The sequence below is a fragment of the Castor canadensis genome, chromosome 3, assembly GCF_047511655.1.
Source record: "Castor canadensis chromosome 3, mCasCan1.hap1v2, whole genome shotgun sequence".
Taxonomy (NCBI): domain Eukaryota; kingdom Metazoa; phylum Chordata; class Mammalia; order Rodentia; family Castoridae; genus Castor; species Castor canadensis.
The window spans coordinates 86,160,746-86,185,905 of NC_133388.1; the positions used below are offsets into that span (position 1 = coordinate 86,160,746).

The following is a 25,160-nucleotide window of genomic DNA, read 5'->3' on the forward strand; positions in this document are numbered from 1 at the left end:
CCCCTGACTGCTGGAACCTTCTCTTCTTTCAGTTCCCACCTAAAGCCACCACAATAACCTCCTCATCAGAGAAACTACACTTATCAGCGTGTCTGACAGGCAAGTTACTTCCTTCATTACACAGCTCTCATTGAAGGGAGTCCTGCCACTCCCTTCTGGTTCCAAAAGCTTTCATAGGGCCTTTACTCTCACCACTTCCTGTCCCTCGGTCCATACTGCCCAGCCTTACTTACCCAAAGACCCCGTCCCATGGCAATCTGTGTTACTTTAACTGCATCAGCAGTTTAAAACAACTGTCTCAACCTATACCTCTCATCTCAAACTCCCTCACCTCCTAATGGAAGACCAAGAAACAATTATCTCAAGTTGACTGCCCTCCAAAGCATCCTGCAAGGCAAGTAGGTTTTTTTGGAGGTGCCTCTGGGAAGTAGTGTTAGGAGAATGGAGAAAAGGTGGTAGAAGAGGAAAACGCCCAAGAATGGTGCCTGATTAAACTGGTTACCCCTATGAGCAACTCATATTCAATCCTACTGAGGAACTCTAAGCAACTGTTGGAAATTTCAGTTAACCCAAGAGAATTAGGGACTTAGAGTGGTCCACAACCCCACTTTCCCGGGACTGCAGGTCTGCATTCTAGGAAACCCCTGAGTCCCATACAAACCAGAACAGTCGGTAGACCTCACGGAGTTTATTTCTAAGTCCTGTCAGTCATTGGTTGAGGACTGTTCTGAGCAACATTGGTTTTGAGACAACACAGTGCCCATCCCCAAGAAAGGATGTAACTCATCCTTGTAAGGATTTGGAATAACGCCCAGGGCTGGAGGGAAGGAGAAATGCTTTTACAGGAAGTAGGATGGCACATGAGGCTAGAATAGGCCATGTTTGGTAACAGGACTGATAGCCCTCCAAGCACAGTCTAATGAGCCTGGGCCCATGGTAGAACAGAGAGGCACAAAGAGCAGTCGTCGGAGTAGAGCAGACAGCCTAGGTAAGGCAGGGGTGATATGGAAGACCATGGGATTTTGGACTTTTCTTATGGATGAAAGAAAACTCTTGGAGGTGTTTTACAAATTGGTAATCTTAATGTAAATAAATGATGACGATCTTGCTCAGAAAGGCATAAAGTTCCTTCTGAGCTCTAATGACTAAAATAGCTCATTATCATTTCTCTAGTGCCCATTTTTATCTTGATTTAATTCTTATTCCACTTCCTGAGTAGTCTATTCCAGTCTTTATACCACTAAGTCTCTGCATGAGTAGGAAATTAATATAGAAAACTAACCTAGCCTTTCCTAGGGAATGAAATCATCCATCTCTAAAAATAGACAAGTTCACATCTGTTCTCAACATCAAAGCTTTAAACAATCATGTACTTTATATCTGGATCTCTGGCTTTCAAAGCAAGTTCAATCTCGTTTGTCTCAATGATTGCTTGGGACTAAACTGTATACCTTGACAAGTCGTATGTCAAGGCTTTAACCCCCAGTGCCTCAGAGTGCAGTCCTAGGACAGATATTTGGAGATGGGGCCTTCAAAGAGATGATTAAGTTAAAACAATACCGTTACAGTGGGTCCTAACCCAATCTGATTATGTCCTTATAAAAAGGAATCTGGTTACACCAAAAGGACACCAGAGATGTGTGTGCACAGAGAAAAGGTCATATAAGATGGCCTTCTGCAAGCCAAGGAGAGAGGCCTTAGGAGAAACCAAACCTGCTAACACTTTCATCTTGGATTTACAGCCCTTCTGTTGTTTAAGCCACCATGCCTATAGTGTTTTGTTATAGGAGTCTTGACAAATTAATACAAGGAGAAACCTCAGTCATTTTCTTTAATATCTTACATTATTACCTGGTAATGTCCCTCAATCTTCCTTTCAACAGAAAAGACACACTAAGAGTTTCTGACCCTCAACAAAAGTAGCCCAGAAAATAGTGATTAGGAAGGTAAACAATGGACCTCAGATTCCCAAGAGGCACAGAGAAAATACAAAATGACCCTGGACCATCTTGCCGTGAAAGAAAATAAACAATTGTTCAAAAAAAAAATTACATAAAGAAACAAATCTTTAAAAAAAAAAAAAAGGATGGAGGCATGGCAAAAGCCAAAACTAGAACAATTTGAACAACATTGGATTTTAATTCAAACCATAAAACAAATATATGTGTGTCCATACTAATAACAAAAAAAATTAAATAAATGACTAAATGGTGGAGAAGAAAGGAATCTTTTTTACAGAAGGATTATAAATACTATTTGTAGATCTTTTTCCTTATCCCCCACCTTGAAGGTGGGCTGGCCTTGGAGTCTCATTTCCAGAGAACATAGAAAAGGAGGAAATGGTAACCTCACAGTGGGGAAACCTGGCAGACGCGTCCTAGTGATCAAGGTTGACATCACCACATAAACCGTGCTGACATCCTATATTCCTGAAATGATAAGAAGGCGCTTCCCCTCTGGTGTTTTTCCCCAAAACCCTCAGACCAGTCATGAGGAAAACATCAGACAAACCCAAATTGAGGGATATTCTGCAATGTCTTGACTAAAACTTCAAAATGGTTAAGGTTGTGAAGAGCAAGACTGAGAAAATGTCACAGAGAGGCAGAGCAAACAAAGGTGACATGAGTATTAAATACAATGTGGCATTGTGAATTGGATGCTGGAACAGAACAAGGGCATTAGTGGGGAAATGGGGAAATGCGAATAAAGTCTGTTGTAACATTGTACCAGTGTCAATCTTAGTCTTGAAAAATGTGTCATTCTTTTATATAGTCTTAACCGTAGGATGTACAGAAACTCTCCATGCTCTTTGCCATCTTTCTGTAAATCTATAATTATTTCAAAATTTTTAAAGATTGCTTTTTTTAATGATGAACTACATATACCTCAGACAATTTTTTTTGACACTACTGAAGCTTGAACTCAGGGCTTTGTGCTTGCTAGGCAGGTGCTCTGTCACTTGAGCCACTGTTGGGATGGGGTTTTGTGAAGATTTTTATCTGTGCTGATCTCAAACTGTGATCTTCCCAATCTCTCCCTCCCAAGTAGCTCAGATTACAAAACATCCTGACTAAAACTTCAAAACTGTTAATGTCATGAAAAACAGGACTTAGAAAATGTCACGGGGAGGGGAGGAGAGAACAAAGGCAACAGGAGGATTAAGTACAATGTGGCATTGTGAATTAGATGCTAGAACAGGCCAAGGATGTAAACCACTGCGTCCAGCCAACCTCAGATGATTTTTAAGGATGGTTTCTTAAACTTCGAATGTACAATTGCAGTGATTATTGAAGATATTAAGTAGCAAAATCTGTTCTTAAAATCTAATAACTTTAAGTTAGCTGTGTATGTATAGCTTTCAGATAACTCGCATAAAAATTCAGCTGTGATTAAGTTTTCTGAAAAACTATGTTCCAGTTACATAATGAGAACTTTTAGACATACTTCCAAGATAGAGGGAGTCATGGGAAAACCCCAGGAGGCTCTTCTGGGTCCAGGCCAAGCCCTGTCATCCTCTTGTCCCTGGTCTTGTGAAGCCCTGAGAGCCTGGACCAAGGCCTCTGAGAGCAGGAGTAGCTCAGCCCACTGGTATCTCAGGCAGTGGCTGATTCTTTCTACAATAGCAGGGGATGGGGGATTTGACCTTTTATCTCTGGTAGGAAGGAAATAAGAAGATTAGCACTTAATCTGATAAGACCTGAGTCCAGGCCTTAAGACCCTCTCTGTCTACAGTCTGACACTCCTGGTGGTGACTGATGCAGTTCACCGGGTCCCCAGAGAGCCAACCTCAAGCCTTACAGAGCAGACACTGTGCTGAGGTTTGTGTGTCTTAGAAGACTCTGGCCTTTCTAGTCCCTACAGCCCTCTGCCCCCAGGGGGACCTCTGGAGAACACAGACATGCCTACCTGGGACCAATGCACTCAGGTGCTATTTTCTGGTTCCTGAACAGAAGCCTGGGTCTGCAGCAGTCATGGAGCTGTGCTGATTACCTGTCTTTCAGACACTGCCCTTAAACTCACCCTGTTCCTTTCCCACCACACTCCCAAGCCCTTCTGATGAGTCACAAAGACATCTCAGCAAAATGTGGCATCCTTAGAGCCACCTGTAGTGCTCTTGAATAACCCTCCATCAAGCAATGTCCTACCTCCAAATCAGCCTTCGCTAGCTTCCTGGCAACAAAAGATCCTGGAGGAAGACAGAGGTTCTCATTCTGACCTTGATGTTTGCAGTAAGAGGGAGAGAGCTCAGAAAGAGGGGTGGATGTTACATGGGGTGTGTGTGTGTGTGTGTGTGTGTGTGTGTGTGTGTGTGTGTGCAGGCATGCCTTACCTGGCAGCCACTAGTATATATTAGCTAAATAAATATTTATATATCACACAGATATCCGAATGCCTCCTTATGGCCAGAGAGAACCTGGGGGAAGCTGTCACAGAATGAAGTCCTGGAGACCTGTGGTTACAGGAAAATATCTCAGTAGGTTTTGATCAAATTCAGCCCATTCTAGACCAAGCCACCAGCAGCATCCCTGATCCCTCTTCAGGAATGTTTGTCACAAAGCATTGTATGTTTCCACCTGTGGCAGATTTCTCTTTCTGACATCTGTCTGGAAATTTTGCTTTCTCTGCAGGCGCCCTAACCCTAAGGGCGCTGTTATGCAACTCTGAGGCTCTCAAGAAATGCTTACAAACTGAAAGACTGGAACTAAACAATGGGGTTCTGTGAGTTTTAAAAATGTGTTTATCTGTTCTCTAAAAGTTGTGTCATCCCCATATATACCATCGGCTAAATCTATTGTGAAATATTTCAGTTGCATGAAAAAGAACAGTGTAATTACAGTCACCACGCACACTTAACAAATAATAACATTTCTTATTTGTTCCAACTTTTATTTAAAGATAAAACATTACAAATTGAATAGCATACCCCACTACCATCTCCAGAAGTGGCCATTGTTCAGAGTTCTATGTAACCTTTTTTCCCAAATTTTTGCATTCTTTTTTCCTTGGCAGGACTGGAGTTTGAACTCAGGGCTTTACACTTGCAAAGCAGGCACTCTATCACTATTTGTCCAGGTTGGCTTGGCCAGCAATCCTCCCAATCTTAGCCTCCCAAGTAGCTAGGATTATAGGAGTAAGCCACTGGCACCTGGCTATTTTTACATTCTTACTATGCATGCACTCATAAATGAAAAATATCATTTTGTATCATTTTGCTTGTTTTTATACTTCAGCAAAGGTGGTACTATTTTATACTTATCATACAACTTCCTGGTTTTCAGCAACCTTATATTTTTTGGAATTGAACTCTGACACAAGCGTCTCTAGTCTATTTACTTACACTACATTAATTTTGTATGAATATACACAATTTACTTATTCATTTTCCTGTTGATGGGCATTTAAGTCATTTAATTTTTGGTGTGTGTTTTTTTTTTTTTCTTATTTTGGTGGTTCTACAGGTTGAACTCAGGACCTCATGCTTGCTGTCCATGTCCCAAGCCCTTTTTACTTTCAGTATTTTGGGGATAGAGCCTCATGCTCTTGCCCAGACCAGCCTAGACTGCAGTCGTCCTATTTATGTTTCCTGCATAGCTGAGATGACAGGCATGCACCATCACACCCAGCTATTGACTGAGATGGGGGTCTCACTAACTTTTTACCCGAGCTGGCCTCAAACCACAATCCTCCCGATCTCCATTTCATAAGTAGCTATGATTACAGGCATGAGCACCCAGCCCTGAGCTGTTTGAATTTTATCTGTTACACATAGTGCTACCATACACAGCCCGTGCACATCTCCTTTCCCCACACGTGAGTGAGTTTCTCTCTGAAGTTTATCTGGAAAAAGGAAGCTGAGTTAAAGGGCACCTTGATCTTTACTGGATGTTACCAAATTTATTTTCTGAAGTTGTGTTTCCGATTGAAACTTGTATGAGAGCCTCCACTCCTCCTCCATCATTGCTAGTGTTAAGTACTTTTAGGCATTTTTATTTTTGTTAGTCTGATAGGTGTGAAAGTCATGTTTTCATGTGCATTTTCTTGATTACCAGTGTGGTAGCCATTCAGGGCTCCACACATTCTTTATTGGGTTGATTTCTGTTTGTTGCTGATTGCAAGGTTACTTGCATATTCTGAACTCTACTCCTCTGTTGAAGATTTTGCTTCTTTTACCCTTACTTTTTGCAGTCATCTCAGACCTCCAGGTTACCACTCCTCATTCCTTGAAGATTTTAGCACCTGATTCATTATCTCTTTCTAGTACTAAGCCTCATTTTAATTGTTGGTGACTTCAATATCCTCGAGCATGATCCTCTTAGACCCTTGTCTCCATCACTCCTTGTGGTCCTGTCTTCACCCTTCCCCATGCCTCCCACTTCTATAGTCACACCTGAAACCTGCCCTTATCCTTACCAAGAAGCATTCCTTCCGTTATCCTGATGACAAGCATCTCGCTTGTTCAATACCACCTCTTATTTTTTATCACACTCCCTCCAACAGCCTGACTCATGATTCTTCAAGCCTAATAGGGCATGCTATACATTGACCTGCTAGCTTTTACTCACTCCTTCATGCCTACACCGTCTAGCTTAGAATTCACATGCCATCACTATAGTCACTTCTCTGTACGAGTACTTGCTCTCTTGCTTCCCTCTTCCTCCCCTGAGCTTTTCTGGAAAAACCCCAATAGTGAATAAATATAACTCTCCATTTATTATCTAATAGCACACATGCAAATGATATTCTCTCTGGGAAAACTCAAGCATGATGAAGGGTCTCTTAAACCCATTACCACTAACCTTAATAGATTCTGTAGCAATGTCCTTCAATCCTATTCATAGCTTTTCCTCTTTCCCCAAACCTCCCACTTCCTCTCACTTCCTCACTTCTAGCTATGATCTTGTTTTTTATTTCAATGAGAATATAGAAGCAAAATCTAGAGTATTACCAATTCCTTAAATACATTCCAAATTCTCTGCTTTCCCTTCTGTCACAGTGGATATGTCAGTGCTTCTATTGTAAATCCAATACTTGACCCTTCTCCCTGGATCCCACTCCTCCTCTCCAGAAGGATATCATTCCTTAATGGGTCATTCCCACCATCATACAAACGCCGTATATTTCCTATGTTAAAAAACAGATGCCCAGCCGGGTGTGGTGGTACACACCTTTTTTCCCAGCACTCCTGACTTTGAGGCAGGAGGTTTGAGAATTCAAGGCCAGCCTGGGTTTCACAGCATGAACCTGTCTCAAAAACCAAAATATACACCCTCTCAACAATCATCCCATTTTCCTTGCTCCCTCTACAGAAAAACTCCTCAAAAAGATACCTTTTCTCCACTTGATCAACTCCTGATCTTTTTTATTCTACTCCAATCAGGGTTGTATCACCACCACTCCCCTTAAACAAGCAGCAAGGTCACAGATAATCTCCACTCTGTTGAATCCAATGACAAATATTCAATCTTCATCTCACTAAGCCATTCAACAGACTATGACACAATCACGCCCTCATTCTCAGAACATCTTCAAATCTCACAGAATGCTCTTTGTCAGCCTCTTTCACTGGTTCCTTTCTTTCTTCCTTCTTCGAAAATTGGTCTTCCCCAAGACTCAGTCCTTTCCTCCGTCTGTGAACATTAACTCACTGGATGATGTCACTAGCCACATGATTTGCAGACCACCTGTAGTTGGACAGCTCCCAAGTTGACATCTTAGGCTTTGCTCTCTTGCCTCACCCGAGACTCACGTACCATTCAGCTGCCTACTTGGTGTCTGACAGGTGACTCACTCAACATGTTTAAAGCCAAGCTCTACCGCTCTCTCACAAGCCTGTTCCTCCCACAGAATTCATCATTAGTTTTTTATTTATTCATTTATTTGCTTATTGGTGGTTCTGGGGTTTGAACTCAGGCTTCATGCTTGCTAGGCAGGCTCTCTTACCACTTGAGTCACTTTGCCAGCCAAGAAATCACCATTTATTGGAAGGCACCATCACTCACTCAGTGGCTTGGGCTTTAGAGTCTCCACACCCTTACTTCTTTTCTCTCACATCCACTGCCAGCAAATGATACTTCTCTACCTTCAGAACACATCCACTTCCTCCCACCTCCACCCCTTCCACCCAGGGACTCAACACCACACTTCGCTGGGCTATTGAAATAGTCTTCAGCAGGACTCCCCTCTCTCCACTTGCACCTCTCCACTGCCTTCCACACAGCAGCTGCAGCAATCCTCACAGATGGTGAGTCGCATCCTCCCACTCAGCCCAAATCCCCAGGGTTTTCCCATGACCTTCAAGAGTCCTTGCACTGCCTTCCAGACCCTGTATATCCTGTTCCTCTACTTCCTCTTTTACCCCATCTTCCATCTCTCTCTCCACTCTAGCCACACTGGCCTTGTCATTCAAAGACTGAGGACATCCCTGCCCCAGGGTCTTGCCTGCCTCAAGCCCTCTCTACAACTGAGCTACGTCCTCAGTCCACAGACTGGTCCTTTACTCTCCCAGATATCCACAGGCCAAATTCCCTCAGTTCCTTCAGCTTCCCACTTAGATGTCACCTTCTCTAACACCCTGTATGAAATAGCAACACCGCCCTACATCCCCTCTATCCCCTCCCCTTGCTTTATTTTTCTCCATTGTACTTGTCATCTCTTGACAAATTATATATGAATTTGGTTACTGAAACGAGGGCTGGCAGAGTGGCTCAGGTTGTAACAGCACTTGCATAAGCGTGAGGCCCTGAGTTCAAACCCCAGTGCTGCCAAAAATTAATTCAATTAAAAATAAACCATAAAAGAGCAAGAACTTTGTGTCTTTTGCCGCTCTGTCCTCAGCATTGGGTCCGTGCCTGTTCGGTAACAGCAGCTCAATGAGTATTTGTTGAATGAATGAACAAACTATTTTTCCTAAAGGTTAAATGTTTGCATTTACTATATTTAGTTCATAATTTGACTTCAATTTATTTTTGTAGATGGCTTAAAGTAGTAATGCAGTGGTACAACATTTGTATAGCATGAGCGAGGCCCTGAGTTCGATCTCTAGCACCACCAAAAAAAATTAAATAAGAATCTAATTAATTTTTATATGGAAAAATTAATGATGTCATTGCTATTTATTAACTGTTTTTTCTCTTTCTCTAATGACCTGTACTAGCACTCTGTCATTTCTCACATGTCCTATGTAAGGGTCTTTCTCTGGAGTTGCAATTGCATTCTTTTGGTCTATTTTTACTATCCGCATTCCAATAAGTCACTCTTTTATTTATCATACTATGTAATAAGACTTTATAAATAATAAAACAAGTATTCCAATTTCCTTCATCAAAACTACTTTTGCTATTCTTGAAGTTTCATTCTTCTACAGGAGGTTCATTTTAGAAAATAAATAAGGCAGGAGGATTGCTAGTTTGAGGCCATCCTGGGCTGCATAGTAAGACCCTGTCTCAAAAAACAAAAATGAACAAACAAAATGGAGTGGTGAACTTGTTGAAAGCACACTGTATGCGTGTGTGATCCTTCTGATCTCTGCCTCCTGAGTAGCTAGGATTACAGGCATGAGCCACTGGCACCCAGGTCAAAGATGTTTAATATGGGAATGGGGGCATGGCTCAGGTGGTAGAACACAATGTCCTGAGTTCAAACCCCAGTACCTAAAAAAGATGTCTTATATATCTCTCCATAGAAATATTGAAAAAATATATGCTATTTTTATTTCTAGATATCTTACACATACATATGTATATACATATAGCAAATGATACTTTTTGTTTTTAACATTTCAGCCAGTATAACATTATATGGTAACATTGATTGTTCATGTTAATCTTAAAGTTAGAAAACTGTTGAATTATCTTATTAATTCTAATGTCTTTTTATTGATTCTATTTAACAACCAATAGTGAGTTTTACTCTTCTTTATCAATTCTTATTTTTTTACTTCCTTTCCTTACCTTATTGTACTGATGAGAACCTCCACTAAAACACTGAACAGTTAGGATGCAGAAGGCATCCTTACCTTACTCCTGACTTCAGTGGGAATATAATTAGGATTCAACGTTAAATGGTATTTATTGTAGGTATTGGGTAAGATTCTATACTAGGTTAAAAAAATCTTCTCCTACTCCTAGATTAAGAGGTTTTATTTTAAATCATGGGCATATTTTAAGGCCTATAGAAGAGGACTGGTGGAATGGCTTAAGTGGTAGAACACTTGCCTAAAAAACACAAGACTGAGTTCAAATCCCAGTACTGCCAAAAAAGAAAAAAAAAGGCTATAGAAGAAATTTTTTAGGGCTGGGCATGGTGGTACATGGATACATGCCTATAATCCCAGCTACTCAAGTGGCAGAGGTAGGAGGATCATGGTCCAAGGCTAACTCCTGCAAAAGTGGGAAACCCTATCTATAAAACAAACTAAAGCTAAAAGGGCCAGGGGTGTGTCTTAAGCAACAGAGCACTTGCTTAGCAAACACAAGTCCCTGAATTCAAACCCCAGTATGAAGAAGAAGGGAAAGGGGACGCAGAAGAGAAAGAGGAAATTTTTTGTATATGTTGGGTGATCATATGGATTGCTTCTTTGGTCTGTTGAAGAACTAGATTACGATAAATTTTCATTCCTCATATGCTTGGGACAAGCCCTATACGATGAGTTACTTTGTAGATACATACATTGCAAAATTTTGTCAATGAAATTAATTTATAGTTGTCTTTGTCCTGATGTGGAACCAGTTGTTTAAAAATGAGGTGGGGAGTCAGCTTTTACTTAGGATGCAAAACGCCATAAGAGAACATCACTTCCACCCAAGCAATGAAAAAAATAGATAATCTATAAAATTACAGCTTCTCTGTAGTCCATCCGAGAACAGAGCCAACCGTGTGCTATGAATTCAAAAGACTGATGACAAACTCTGGGAGAAAAATTGGGACACATTGCTTCACTTTTGTCAAAGCATGGAAAGAGAGGTGACTGTCACAAAGTGGGAAGAGGAAAGCAACTAAAGTTTTATAAATTATTCTCCTCCTCCTCCTCCTCTTCTTCCTCCTTCTTCCTCCTCCTCCTTCGTCTTTCTTCAGCAGTACTCAGTACTCAGGGCTTCATGCTTGTGAGATGGGTAGTCTACCACCTGAGCCATGCCTCAAGCCCTCTAATGGCAGTTCAGAGCAGCTTCCCAGATTTAGCACTATTGAAGTTTTGTGCTGGATAATTACTTTGTGCAGAAGTCTTCTCCATGCATTACAGAATATCGAGCAACATTCCTGGCCTCTGCATATAGATGCTAGCAGCACTCCCTCTCCAGTTGTGACAATCAAAAATACCTCCAGACAGTGCCAGGTATCCCTTGGAGGACAAAAATCACCCTTGCCTAAGGACCACTGGTTTAGAATGTGGAAACCCAGACATGGGGAGTCTATATCATCACAGGCCCCCACTGAGCACATGGAAAAGACAGGGATATTCCCAAATTAAAAGGCAGAAATTGTCACGTTACATACAAAACATGGCCCAATTAATATGTTGTCTACTAGAAACTCACTTTAAATAAAAAGGGATATAATAAAGCTAAAAGATTGACAAAGATACAACTAAATAAACAAAACACTGATCAAAAGAAAACTGGAGCTGAGCACCTGTGGCTCACGCCTGTAATCCTAGCTACTCAGGAGGATCGCAGTTCAAAGCCAGCCCAGACAAATAGTTGGAGAGATCCTATCTCAAGAAAACCCTTCACAAAAAAGGGCTGGTGGAGTGACTCAAGGTGTAGGCCCTGAGTTCGAACCCCAGTACCACAAAAAGAAAAAAGAAAGAAAGAGAAGAAAACTGGAAGAGGGGGCTGACTGAGTGGCTCCAGTGATAGAGTACCTGTCTAGCAAGCATGAGGCCCTGAGTTCAAATCCCTGTGCCACCAAAAAAAGGAAAGAAAGAAAGAAACCTGGAAGAGCTATATCAGCCTCAAAAATAGACTTCAGAACAAAGGGAGAAAGAGAAATATTGCATAGTGAAAAATGGGATCAAGTTATCAAAAAGGTGTAACTATTCCAAATGTTTATGCATCTAAAAACTGAACTTCAAAAAGATAAAGTAAAATTATTGAATTGGAGGGAAAAATAGGAAAATCTGGATTTAGAACTGAAGACTTCAACACTCTTCTCACTAGCTGACCAAACAACTAAACAGAGGAGTGGAAGACCTAAAAACACGATCAAGCAACTTGACCTGGCTGACATTCACAGAACTCTCCTCTCAACCCAAGCAGAGCACAGGAACCATTTATAGTGGGAGATCAAATCCTGAGCCATCAAACTAATCCCAACAAATTAAAATGATTGAAATCATCCAGATATGTTCCTTGGCCCCAACAGGATAAATTTAGAAGCAAATAACAAAAATACTTGAAAAATGCCTAAATATCTGAAAGTTGAACACTGTTGATTCCATGCATCAGAAAGAAAGGAAAAGGAGGTATGGCTCCAGTGGTAGAGTACCTGTGTTGCAAGTGAGAAGCTGAGTTCAAAACCTCAGTCTTACCAAAAAAAAAAAAAAACACAATACATCAAAATATGTAGGATCCAAATAAGTTGAGCAACGCTCTTTCTCTTTTCCAAAATAGTTTGTATAAAAACTAAAATCTATTTCTGGTTGATTAAAAAAATTTATAAATTCATCTTGTCCTCAGCTACCAGTGGTGGCTACACCTGTAATCCTAGCTACTTGGCAGAGATCAGGAGGATCTCAGTTCAAAGCCAAGCAGGGCAAATAGTTTGCAAGACCCTATCTCAGCCCAGGGATAGTGGAGTGGCTCCAGTGGGGGACCACCTGCCTGGCAAATATAAGGCCCTGAGTTCAAACTCTAGTAGTGTCAAAAAAAAGATCTGGTCCTTGTGTTTTTAGTGTTTTTACTAAGAAGGGACAGGAGACTGAGTTTGACCAACTTGATTTATTGATTCAGTTGCTTTTATCTTTTTTGCAGTTCTGGGAATTGAACTTGGGCCCTGCAATTGCTAGGCAAACACTTGAGCCATGGTTCCAGTCTTTTTGCTTTTAGTTTGTTTTCAGATAGGGTCTTATGCTTTTGCATGGACACTCAACAGTGATCCTCCCACCTCCACCTCCTGAGTAGCTGGGATTACAGGGGTGCACAACCATGTCCATCTTGATTTTGGCTTCTTGAGGCCAAACCGTCTGTTTATTCTCTCACTGATAAAGGTGCCCTTTTAGGAAGGGGGGGTAAATAGGGAAAGAGAGCCCTCTACTGGAATGCAGATCATCACTGTGGGCACACCAATGCTAGCAGATCTCTTATGGCATGATAGGAGGAGCAAAGGGCTCAGTCTAGAAAATGTCCCCTTCCCAATAAAACCTACTCAGCCTGTTCTATGATTTGGAATTCATCCACAACCCTGATATGATGGGTGGTGGCAGAGGACAAACACATTCACCAAGTGCTATTTTTACAGTCTCTCTTTTCCTTAATCAGGTTTTCTCATGATTTGTTTATTTTATTGGCCATTTTTAAAAAATTGGCTTTTAAATCACACATGGTGGCACACATCTGTAATCCCCAGCACTCTGGAGGCTAAGGCAAGAGAATAACAATTCAAGACTAGGCTGGGCAACTTAGGGAGACCCTGTCTCAAAATGAAAAAAAAAAAAAAATCTAGGGCCATAGCTCAGTTTAGAGTGCTTGCCTAGCATGTGTGAGAATCTGAGTTCAATCTCAGGTACCACAAAAAATACTGAAAAAACAGCTTTTAGTTTCTCAGATCATCTGTTTTGGGTTGTTTTGTTTTCTTCTTATAGTGGTAGTGGTTGGGTGTGGACGGTTGGTAGTTTTTTAATCTCCCTTCCACTCCGTGTACCAGCCTACCAGGTCTCTCTCTCTCTCTCTCTCTCTCTCTCTCTATCTCTCTCTGTCTCTCTTTCTCCCTCTCTCCTTCTCTCCCTCTCCCCTATCCCCCATGAGGGTAGAAAATTTTATTGATATTTTACCTGTGGCTTTATATTATAAAAAAACAAAAAATATGTTGGCATATTCTTGTGTACTTGGTTTACAGAATGAAGAACTCCAAAGAAAGCCAGGACCATGAAGTTCTTCTCCTGAAGATTTAGAAAAACTGGCAAAACATTTTTCATATATTTGAAAGCATCAAAAAGCTATCAGAAATGATCAGGATCAAATCCTGATAATTCTTTGATGTAGTAATTCTACTTTTTGGAATTCTTTTTTTTAATTTTTTATTCATTTATTCACATGTGCATACATTGTTTGGTCCATTTCTCCCCCCTGCCCACTGCCCCCTCCTTCTCCCCCCCACCACTCCCCTTTGCTTCCATGCAGAACTTGTTCTGCCCTCTTCTCCAATTTTTGTTGAAGAGAAGACATAAGCATAATAAGGAAGACAAAGCATTTTTGCAAGTTGAGTTAAGGATAACTATACAGAGAGATTCCTAGCTTTGTTTCCATGCACAAGTGTGTTACAACCCAAGTTGATTCATCTCTATCCAACCTTTTTACTGTGTTCCTGATCCCCTTCTCATGTTGACCTCTGTCATTTTAAGGTTTCTGTATTAGCTCCTCTGGAGTGGGAACACCAAACGCTTTCAAGTTTTGGGTTTTCTACCTATTCCTATATCTCCCGTATGTGTTCTCCCCTTGTCATGTGACCCAAGTCCAACCATATTGCTGCATTTGCCTTAGATCTAAAGTCCACATATGAGGGAGAACATATGATTTTTGGTTTTCTGAATCTGGCTAACCTCACTCAGAATGGTGTTCTCCAGTTCCATCCATTTACCTGCAAATGATAAGATTTCATCCTTCTTCATGGCTGAGTAATACTTTTTGGAATTCTTACTAAGGGAATAATATTAAATAGCCTAAGAGCTTTGTGCATAAATATACTCACCATAAAATGATTTATCATAGTAAAATGAAAATCAGTCTAAATATCCAACAGTAGTGAAATGGTCAGGAAAATAGAACTCCTATATGATGGAAACTATCACACACACACACACACACACACACACACACACACACAGTGTCTGCTATTGTTAAACAATGGTGCAAAAGGGCAACATACAATTGCATGCAGAATTCCAAAGTTAGACTACTGTTACAAATATAGAGAGATGATGTACAATGTGGACGGGGGAGGGTTGAGACAGGGTTTGACTATGTAGCCCAAGCTGGCCTTGAACTCTCAATCCTCCTACCTCTGCCTCTTGAGTGCTGTGATTACAGACATGCATCACCATGTCTGGCACAGTGAGATTTTTAAAACATATAAAAAAGGAAACAAAGGATTTAATAAAAGGAATTTTTATAAAATAGAAAGTCTATAATAAATAACAGGAAACTCTCAAGTTCAGGAAAGAAATAGGGATCCCCAAAGCCAGCTCAATAAGAGTGAGATGAACCAGATGCTGATGGTTCACACCTGTAATCCTAGCTACTCAGGAGGCAGAGATCAGGAGGATAAGTTTCGAAGACAGTCCCAGGCAAATCGTTCAGGAGACCTCTCTTGAAAAATACCCAATTCAAAAAAGGGCTGGCGAGTGGCTCAAGTGGTAGAGCTCCTGCCTAGCAGACAAGTGGCCCTAAGTTCAAACCCCAAAAAAAAGTGAGATAAAACTAGGGCAATAATGGGCCCTCAGGGTTTAGGAGCTAAGATTTTAATACCATTTGGGGATAGAGAGGAGGCCACAGGTTCATGAAAGGTAAGGGTCTAGTCTCCAAAACGGAGACTGAGGTAAGGACGAACGAGCAAGAGTCCTGCTTGGTGTATTAATCACAGCCCTCCAAAACATCAGGACCAATAGTGCACGTATTTCTACACAAAGAGATTTTTTTATTTATTTGTTTACTTGTTTATTTATTTATTGTGGTGGGACTGAGATTTGAACTCAGGGCTTTGCACTTGCAACACAAATGCTCTACCATTTGAGCTACACCTCCAGTCCATTTTACTCTGGTTATTTTAGAGATGGGTCTTGGGAACTATTTGTCCAGACTGACCTCGAACCTCGATCCTCGCTATCTCAGCCACTCAAATAGTTAGGATTACAGGCATGAGCCATTGGTGCCTGGCAAGAGATTTATTTTAAGGTGTCAGCCCATACAATATGGGGCTGGCAAGTCCAGAGTCTGTAGGGTGGGCTGACAGGTGGAAGATCTAGAAAGGTATCCATGCTGCAATTTAAGTCTAAGGCTGTAGAATCCCTCTTGCCAGGGGAGCTACCTGTTCCATTCAGGCCTTCAGTTGACTAAATTCAATGTGGACCCTCCCACATTATGGAGGGCAATCTTCTTTTCTCAGTCTACTGACTCATGTTAATTTCATACAAACACCCTCACAAAATCAACCAGAATGACTTTTGTAACTTTTTTGTGGGGGTGGAATTGAACTCAGGGCCTCAAACTTGCTAGTGGGCTTGAGCCACACTCCCAGACCCAGAATTACTCTTGATCATATAGCTGGCACCATAGCCCAGCCAAATTGACACGTAAAATTCACTGTCACATTTGTGAAGTGCAAACAGAGGGCAGCAAGAATGAGGAGAGGGGAAGTGAAGCAGAGGAAGACAGGAGGGAAAGTGAAGAGGAACACTGCCATTCTGGCTGATGCTTGATGACAGACCTCAAGGCCTGTTCAATACATGGTTCTCCAAACAGGCTGCAAAGCGCAAGCCATGGAGGGAAGACGAGGATGTTTGATCTGCCGGTCTCCCTCCCATCTTCTCTTTCCCATTGGACGAGGCTCACCCACAATTCCCTTCTCAACACCTCCAGGTGTTGTTAGGCAATCCTTCGTGGAGAGAATCATTGTGGTGTTTCATCCAAGTCTGGAAGTGGTGAGAAGAGCTACAAACACTGGGTTCGTGTTTTGTTTTGTTTTGTTTTGTTTTTTGAGGCACTGGGGTTTGAACTCAGAACCTCACACTTGCTAGGCAAGCCCTCTTACTGCTTGAGCCACTCCACCAGCCCAAACACTAGGTTCGTGGATGTCAGTTCAGCTGCATGGTTAGAGATCAAGCAAAGGACGCCCTGTTCCTAGAGGAGGTGACGGTCAGCCCTGGTAGTACCAGCAGAGTCCAGGTGGCTGTCAGTGCTGAAGAAATCTGAGGAGGAGGAACGAAGATTTGAGTAAATCTAACCAATCCCTCATGCTACTCAGATCCCCTCGTTCTCTCCATTTATGCTGACTCCTGTACTGTGAGTAGGGATTGTGGGGTAGGGGCATTTGTTTGCTTTGTGGGTACAGCACGCACTCACTCCTTCCATAAGAGAGAGGTATAATCAATCACAGATTTCCTTACAGTGGTGGTCAGTGGGGATCCCCTGGGAGAATTCAGGCCTGAGGTCAATGAAACAAGAGTTCTTACTGTTGCAGTGGAGCCCAGGTCGTAATTAAAAGTCATCATCACTTTTCTGCAACACATACACTAAATTTCCATTCTCCAGCTGGCCCAGGTTGACAGCCTGATGGAGAAATCAAACTTTAGGCCTCCTTTCTTCCCTGCCCTCGTTCTACTGTCACCATGTTCTGCTGAGACCCTACATAGAGACAGAGCCCAAAGTGTCACTGTGACACTTGAGTATTATCAGCCCCAAGAAGGAGGAAATTTTACATCAAATGACTTAGAAGGGCAGCTGACTAAAGTTCTTGCTGTTGTGTCCGAATGGTGCCAGTGAGGGACAGAGCTCTCAGGTGGCCAGTGAACCTAAGTGGAGACTCATTCACTCCATCCTTCAAGTCTGTCCCTTCTTGCTTGCAGTCGCAGGGAAAGATTCCTGGTCTGGAAATTGGGAGTTCTAGCTATAATGTGACCTCTACGATTGAGTGTCTTTGGGAAGAGCTGCTGATTTCTTTGGGCCTCATCTGTTAAAAGGTGGGCCATTTCTCTGTGACATTGTTAATGTGTGTAATTTAATATTAGCCTGGACAAGCTATCCTACTCCTGTGTGACACATGGGACTTCAGGATTCTTTAATTAAGCCCTCCTGGCTACATTAGTTAGATTATGCTACAATAGCAAAAATTCAGTGGTTTAAAGAACAAGATATTAATTTTTTTCATAGGTCACACCCCCAGGGCAGTCCAGGTCAGGAGAGTTAGGTTGAGGATGGGTTTGCAAATTCTGCTGCATATAGCCACCCAGGCACCCAGTCCGAAGGCAGCTCTGCCACCTGCAACACATGGCTTTCACAATTAATGTGCTTGTCCCTGTCCCAAGCCAGCCAAAAGCGGAAAGAGCATAGGCAGCACCTGTGGAGTTTTTAATGTGAACTTTTTGTCACTTCCACTTGCATTCAACTGTTTAAAAGTCATGTGGACACTTCTAACTGCAAAGGAGGTAATACTTCTAAAAGAAAGAATGCAGGTTTGGGAGAACAGCTATGTGTCTCTGCCACAAGAGTTCACACTGAATTTCTTAATGCAAACTCCTGTGCCTCACCCACTAAGCCTAACACAGCAGGCCCTGCCTCCTTCTCTGATCTAATCCAGCCTCCTGCCATGCTACCTCTCCCTCACCAGCCCACCCTTCTTTCAGTCCCTGAATCCAGCCAAGCCCTTGCATTTGCTCTTCTTCTGCCTGGACCACTCCTCTTACAGATCATTTAGAAGCGTCTCACCTCCACAGACGCCTTTCCTTGCTGATCCTGTGTAACGTCCCCACCTCTGAGACATTGCCTGTTGAGAAATAATGGCTGAGAGTTTCCAGAATTGGAGGAAAATACCAAATCTCAACAGTATAATTAAGACAAATCCATGCTTCTCCTGAAGGAAACATAGCACAAGAACAACTTGAAAAGACATCAAAAGTATTGCTTCAGCAAGAAAGAGGAAAGAAATGAGGGAGGAAAGCCATACAAGAAGCGGTAGAGGGCCAAGAGAGTGACAAAACATGATGGCAAACCTATTACTAAATGGATGGTAAGTCGTAACTACTGAGAGATTAAAAGCAGAGGAACTGAAATACCAGACAGCTGGGATGTAGAAGTTGGGAGGGAAGAAGGCAGAGGTAAGTGAAGACAGTCTATGTCTTTAGAGGAGTATTACTATTTTAATTAACTGCTGAGCCCGGTAGAAAAGTAGAATTAGGGGCTGAGACCATGGTTTAGTGGAAGGCACTTGCTTAGTGTGCATGAGGCCCTGGTTCAAGCCACAGCCAAAAAAAAAAAAAAAAAGTTTTACCTACCCACAAAAAAGGTAGAAATAGTATATAATACTTGCAAGCCTACAGAAGAGCCAAGAAAGCATCACTAATACAACAGAAACAATGAAACCCACTCTTACTATTCAAGTATGGTAATTGAAAAATAAAATTAAAACAAATACAATAAAAAACAAGAAAAGGGAGAAGAAAACTTTGGAAAAGTTGTTATAAATCCAAATACACCAAGGAATTGCAAACAAATTAAACTCACCTTTTTAAAAATGGAGTGTCTCAGGTTGGAGTTTTTTTGTTTTTTTTTTAATCCAGAGAAATGCTGCTTAGAAGAGACACACCTTAAATGAAGTAATACAGAAAGATTGACAACAGATACTGATTTATTCTTATGTCTTCATCCATGGCCTCCAGGGGACTGACTGCCTGAGAGCACATGGTTGCTACTGCCTATAGCAACGGGTTAGCAGGGATAAGCCCACATTAGCACAGTCAAGGCAGCAAACAGAGGTACCAGGAAAGCAGGTGTGACTCGGGTCAGAGGAGCTTTCTTTTCGCGTTGAAAAGACTTGGAAGGGCCACCATGAGTGGCCTGTGAAGATCATGACAAGTATGGGTAAAAAGTCATCTCCAATTTAACAGGGCGTTTAGGGCATGAGCCTTGGCTCTCCTGGTTTGAGCCTCCTCCCTGGTGTTAGAAACAACCTTGGCAAGATGCTCATCCTGTCTGGCACGTTTCTCGCTCGCAGAATAAAGGTAGTACAGCCTGTCACCTCTCTGAGTTTGGGAATAGGCTAAGTTGGATGTCAGTGCCAGCACTTGGTGAGTAGCATTGGTTACTCAGATAAAGACTTCCCTCCAGGAGGGGCAATATCTCAGAGGCCACCTCAGCCTGATGGTCCAGAAACAAATTCACACAACCCAAGTGCTCAAGAAACTGACAGGCAAACTCAAGCATTTGCCTTCAATAAGTAGAAACGCCAAGTAGACAGTTTCTCCCCAGACTCACATAGAACTTGTCCTCTCCACCCCTCACCCCTCTTGAGCAAGCAGGGCTGTGGTAGGAGCAGGACCCTTCTACTTCACGAACGTCATAAGTCCTCTGGATGGGTCTGGCTTTGGTGTCTTCTCTTCTCTATGGGTGTCTCCCCGGGTTCAGACTCACTTTTCTTGAGACAAGAAGGTAGACACCCCATTCTTGTCCACATCTGTTCACAGGTGAATAGATGGCTCCTTCTGTATGTGCCACAGGGTCGGGAGGGAACGGGGACCCCTAGTTGAGCCAAATCCTTGCTAGGATTCATTTCACATCCAGGCATACCTGACCACGCAGGGCCTTATTTTATAAAGGAGTCTATGGTAAGAACACCAAAGAGCACTGGAAGCTGTGGGAAAAAATTAAGAATATACTCAGAGCCTGTATGATTGACCATCTGGTCCAGACTAATGGTGAAGAGAGTGATAGTGCTGTTATCACCATAGCTGACACAGGAACAACAGATGTCACTTTTTTGAGAGAGAGAGAGAGACAGAGAGAGAACTTTTTTTGTGTGGTTGGGGGGGCAGCAGTGGGGTTTTAACTTAGTGCCTCACATTTACTAGGCAGGCATTCTTAGTGCTTGGGCAACTCCTCCAGCCAGAGAGTGAGAAAGAGCTAATGAGAGAGGGAGCCAATGAAAGGGCCAAAGAGCATTGGAGAGAGAAGATGCCAGAGAGCTGGAGCAGGAAAGAGAGAATGAATGAGAGAATACACATCTCAAGAAAGAGAATGCAAGAGTAAGAATACCACAGAGAGTGAGTGAAAGAAAGAATGAGAGAGCATGAGTGAGAGCGAGAGAGAGTGAGAGAGAATGGGAGAACAAGTGAGAGAGAGAATGGGAGAACAAGTGAGAGAGAGAATGAAGAGAGAGAGAGAGAAAGGCAAGAGAGGGAGAGTAAGAAAGGGAAAATGAGAGAGTGCACCCACAAGAAAGAGTGAGAGAGAATCCAGACATCATTCTTTATGCATACCCAGTGACCAAATACCACATTTAAAATCTTGGAAGGAGGCAGTTTACATCTACTGCTAAGAGGACATGCAGTGTTCTATCAGTGGGTGTTGTGGCCAGCTCCAAGACCGTCTCAAGGGTCTTGTTAGTCACACCCTTGGCCCCTCCCACATTGTAACAAGATTGATCTGTGTGACCAATAGCATATGACAAGTTTGATGGTAGGTCAATTCCAAAACTAAGTCAAAAGACATCATAGCTTCCTCTTTGCTCTCCTGAATCACTCATCTGGAAGAAAGCTGCTTAACCTAACTTGAGCAGCACTGTGAAGAAACCTACTTGGTGAAAAACCGAGGGAAACTGAGGCTCGGCCAGGTGTGTGAGCCTTCTGGGAAACAGATCCTCCAGCCCCAGTCAAGCCTTTAGATGACTGCAACCCTGTCTGACATCTTGACTGCAGACTCAAGGGACACCATGATCCAGAGCCATCCACCAAACCAGTCCTGGATTCCCGACCCTCAGAAACTGTGAAATAATAAACATCGTTGTCTTGGGCCATTGTAGCAATAGATAACTAATAAATTCTTCTAGCACAATCATAAGCAAATGAAGTAAATCCTACCATGTAAATATAGTTTATGAAAGTAAATGTTTAATAATACTAAGATATACTCAATACCATGGAAAAGAATATTACCAAGAGATACCTTGGGGGACCTAGATATGTTTAGAGAACAGTGACAGTTTCTTACTCTTGCACCTCCAGGGAGAGGGTAGGAAGCTACTTTAGAACACAAACTTAGTGAGATAGAGATTCCAGGACATGCTGGAAGAGCTTGTGTGTATTCCCTGCAGCTGGAAGGGATCCTAGACTCCTGCCTAACTCAGGCCTGAGAAGGCTGAAGCCACCTGTGGCCACAGGGTACACAAGCCGCCTTGCTAGGGTTTGTTGGAAAGTTGTGGGTTTTCCGCCACTCAGCACAGGGGAAGTCAGGCTGGGGCTACCTTAAGTTCTTCCCAAGAAGACTGCATGCCACCAAACCAGGCAGAACGGAGGCTGGAGGAACAGAATCCATTCTCCATGTCACAGATCATATTGCGCTCTGATGGACCCAAGAAAGTATCACAAGAGAGTCTGTTTTAGACATCTGCCAGCTTCAGAGAGCCAAGCAGCATCTGTACCCTGAATGACTCCCTTCAACCCTGGTCAGACAGGGAGCAAGCAGACAAAGAGCGGAAGTCCCTGTAATCTCCTTCCTGGATGGAGAGGAAAATGAGGGGTGTGTGGGAAGAGATTGAGGGGGAGGGGGAGGAAGAATGGGGAGAGGGAGGAGTGCTACCTACAGATCAAGTATGAAATGCTTATTATTTGGGTTGGACATTTCTTTGAGTTTTTTATGATGAGGGTTTTGGTCTTGGTTTCATTGTTTTTTGAGACAGGGTCTCACTTGTAGCCCAGACTGGCCTGGCACTTGAGATTCTCCTGCATCAGTCTCCCAAGTGCTGAGATTACAGGCATGTGCCATCACATCCACTTGTTTATATAGAGATATATGCAGTTGGTTTGTTTATACCCGGAATGATAAATTAGAAACGTAAATTCTGAATTGATGCTATTATTTGTGACTTAAAGTGATACATGACTATTCTGAAAGAGTAAGAAGAATTCCATTCAGGACTGGAGGAATTTTATGCCTGCTGAATCAATCTAGAAGAGATGGCAAAACACAAGGAAAAAATGTATACTTTCATAATTTAAAAAAAAGAGAAGTTTGTATTTTGTGACGATGACACTTACTGGAAAAATCCTCCAATAAGTTAGTCACATCCTTGTAGCCCAGATGTTTCAAAACTGCACAAGAATCTCACACGTTGCTGATCTTCATGTAAATTGGTGCAGACTCTATGCCAGGTGCTGTGGTCATGGCTATCAAAATTTTAAACACATATACCTTCCCTAGGAATTTATTCTGTACATCTCCTCACCGTGTGAAATAACTTGGTAAAAAGCTATGGCTGCATTGTTCATAACAGCAGAAGATTCTAAAAAGCCTTAAAAGTCCATTAGTGAGGAGCTAGTTAAATATACAAAGGCATATAGTAGGATATATGTTGCATGTTTTTTTTTAATGTGTCTAAATCAGCCCAAGCTGCCATAACAAAATACCAAGGACTTAGGTGGCTTAAACAAAAGACATTCATGTCTCACCGTTCTGGAAACTGAGAAGTCCAAGATCAGGTTCTGCTGAGTGAGTTCCGGGGGAGAGCTCTGCCTGGCCTGCAGACTGCACATCTGACTGGTCTCATGTGGCTGATAGTCTTCCATGTATCCTCTTACAGGATGTGTAAGCTTAATCCTAGGCTCCACCCTCACGACCTCATTTAACCTTAATGGCTTCCTTATTCCAAATAGTCACACTGGGTATCAGGACTTCAAGACATGAATGAAGCAAGGGTGGGGGGAGTGCAGTCCATAGGATGTAGTGCAATAGCATTCCAGTAGGAATACAGTAGAATGAGACACCATTCGCCTTCCTCCTCCCCTCCATGCTTTCCACCCACTCTCTGCCCTGAGAGAGACCTCTGTAAACCACATTGAACCCAAAGGATACAACAGCAGGACATCAGAGGGAAGAGGAGAGTAAGAGCAGGCATCTGTGTCCCTGCTTCCTCCCTGTCATGCCCTCAACCAGCTGTGTGACTCATGGGAACTCAGCATGCCATCTCAGCTAGTCGTTGCCTGACCTGGTTGCCACATCGTCCTTGCCTGCAGCCTGCCCACACCTTTACAGAGCACGTGCTAAACTCCTCTTAAATGACTCACTTGAAGGGTGCCATTTGTTTTCTTCAGGACCCTGGCTGGTTCAGGCAGTGTGCTATCAACTGTGTTTAAAAAAAAAAAAAGTTGTGTGTGTGTACATGATCTTGCTCATGCTTAACAAGCCTCTGAAAAACCACACAAGAAACTACTAGCAGTGGCTGCCTTGAGGGAAAATTGTGTGGCTCAGGTGGGGACAGGAGGAAAGGGTATTTATGTTTACTGAATTTGTTCTGTTCCTTTTGAATTCTGTACTGTATGCATGTATTACTTAATTAAAAAATACTTTAATTTAAAATAAAGACTACAGAAGGACTTGGTGCCAGAAGGCTTCACAGACAGATGTCCCTGTAGCACCTGGGTCCCTCTGGAATGACCTGTCTTTCCTACAAACACTCCACACTGCTAACTGAACAAAGAAACACAGACGTAATTACCAGGTATTGTCCACTCTGCGCTATATGAACAAAAGGTACAATATTCTGAAAAGATTTGGTGCAGCAACTCTCAGACCATGTAGTCACTTCTGTTGCTGTGACAAAATACCTGGCATAATCAACTTTGGGGAGGAAGGATTTATTTTGGCTCACAATTTCAGAGGTTTCAGTCCATACTTAGCTGGCTCCACTGCCTTCAGGCCTGTGGTGAAGGAGAGCATCTGGCAGAAGGGCACGGCCAAGGAAAGGGTTGCCTATTGCAAGGCAACCAGGAATTAGGGAGGGAAACCAGCAGGAGCCAGGGACAAAGTATATCTTTCCAGGACACGCCCCCAGTGACCCACTTCCCCAAAGAGGCCCCACCTCCTACTCTCCTGCCATCATAGTGTGATTCCATCAAGGGATTAATCTATTGATTAGGTCAGAGCCCTCGGGATCAGGCCACTTCCCAAAACCCCATAGCTGGCAACCAAACCCAACACACGAGCCTTTTGAGAACGTCTCATATTCAGACAATGACAGATCATTTTCTCATATTCACTGGCAGTTGAGACGTTCCTACTAAGGCAGTAATTTCATAACCACTGTCAGGAATGTGTGTACCCTCATTTTTGTCCCTCTCCTGGTAAAGTGGGGGGGTCATAGTGACCAGGATAGAGCTTGCTCAGGGCTTTCACTTAGGCCTAACTTTTAATCCCTCTCTGACAGCATTGCCACCCTAGAGCGTCAAAACTAGCTATGACTAG

General features: G+C 42.6%; 2 long non-coding RNA genes across 4 annotated transcripts in view; both read right to left on the bottom strand.

Moving 5' to 3' along the window:
- The window catches only part of LOC141421616 (uncharacterized), an 88,349-nt gene that overhangs the window by 57,241 nt on the left and 5,948 nt on the right, over window positions 1–25,160 (bottom strand). Inside the window, exon 1 of one of the 3 annotated variants that reach the window (XR_012446216.1) lies at window positions 4,146–4,203. The exons of the other annotated variants lie outside the window; for them this stretch is intronic. This is a non-coding gene — a long non-coding RNA (uncharacterized lncRNA). Of the gene's footprint in view, window positions 1–4,145; window positions 4,204–25,160 lie in introns of those variants that run through there. 3 annotated transcript variants of the gene reach the window in all.
- On the bottom strand, window positions 14,353–21,012 carry LOC141421618 (uncharacterized). Its single transcript, XR_012446220.1, has 4 exons — window positions 19,431–21,012; window positions 18,636–18,693; window positions 17,384–17,480; window positions 14,353–17,119 (listed from the first exon to the last, which is right to left on the bottom strand). It is a non-coding gene; the product is annotated as an uncharacterized lncRNA (long non-coding RNA).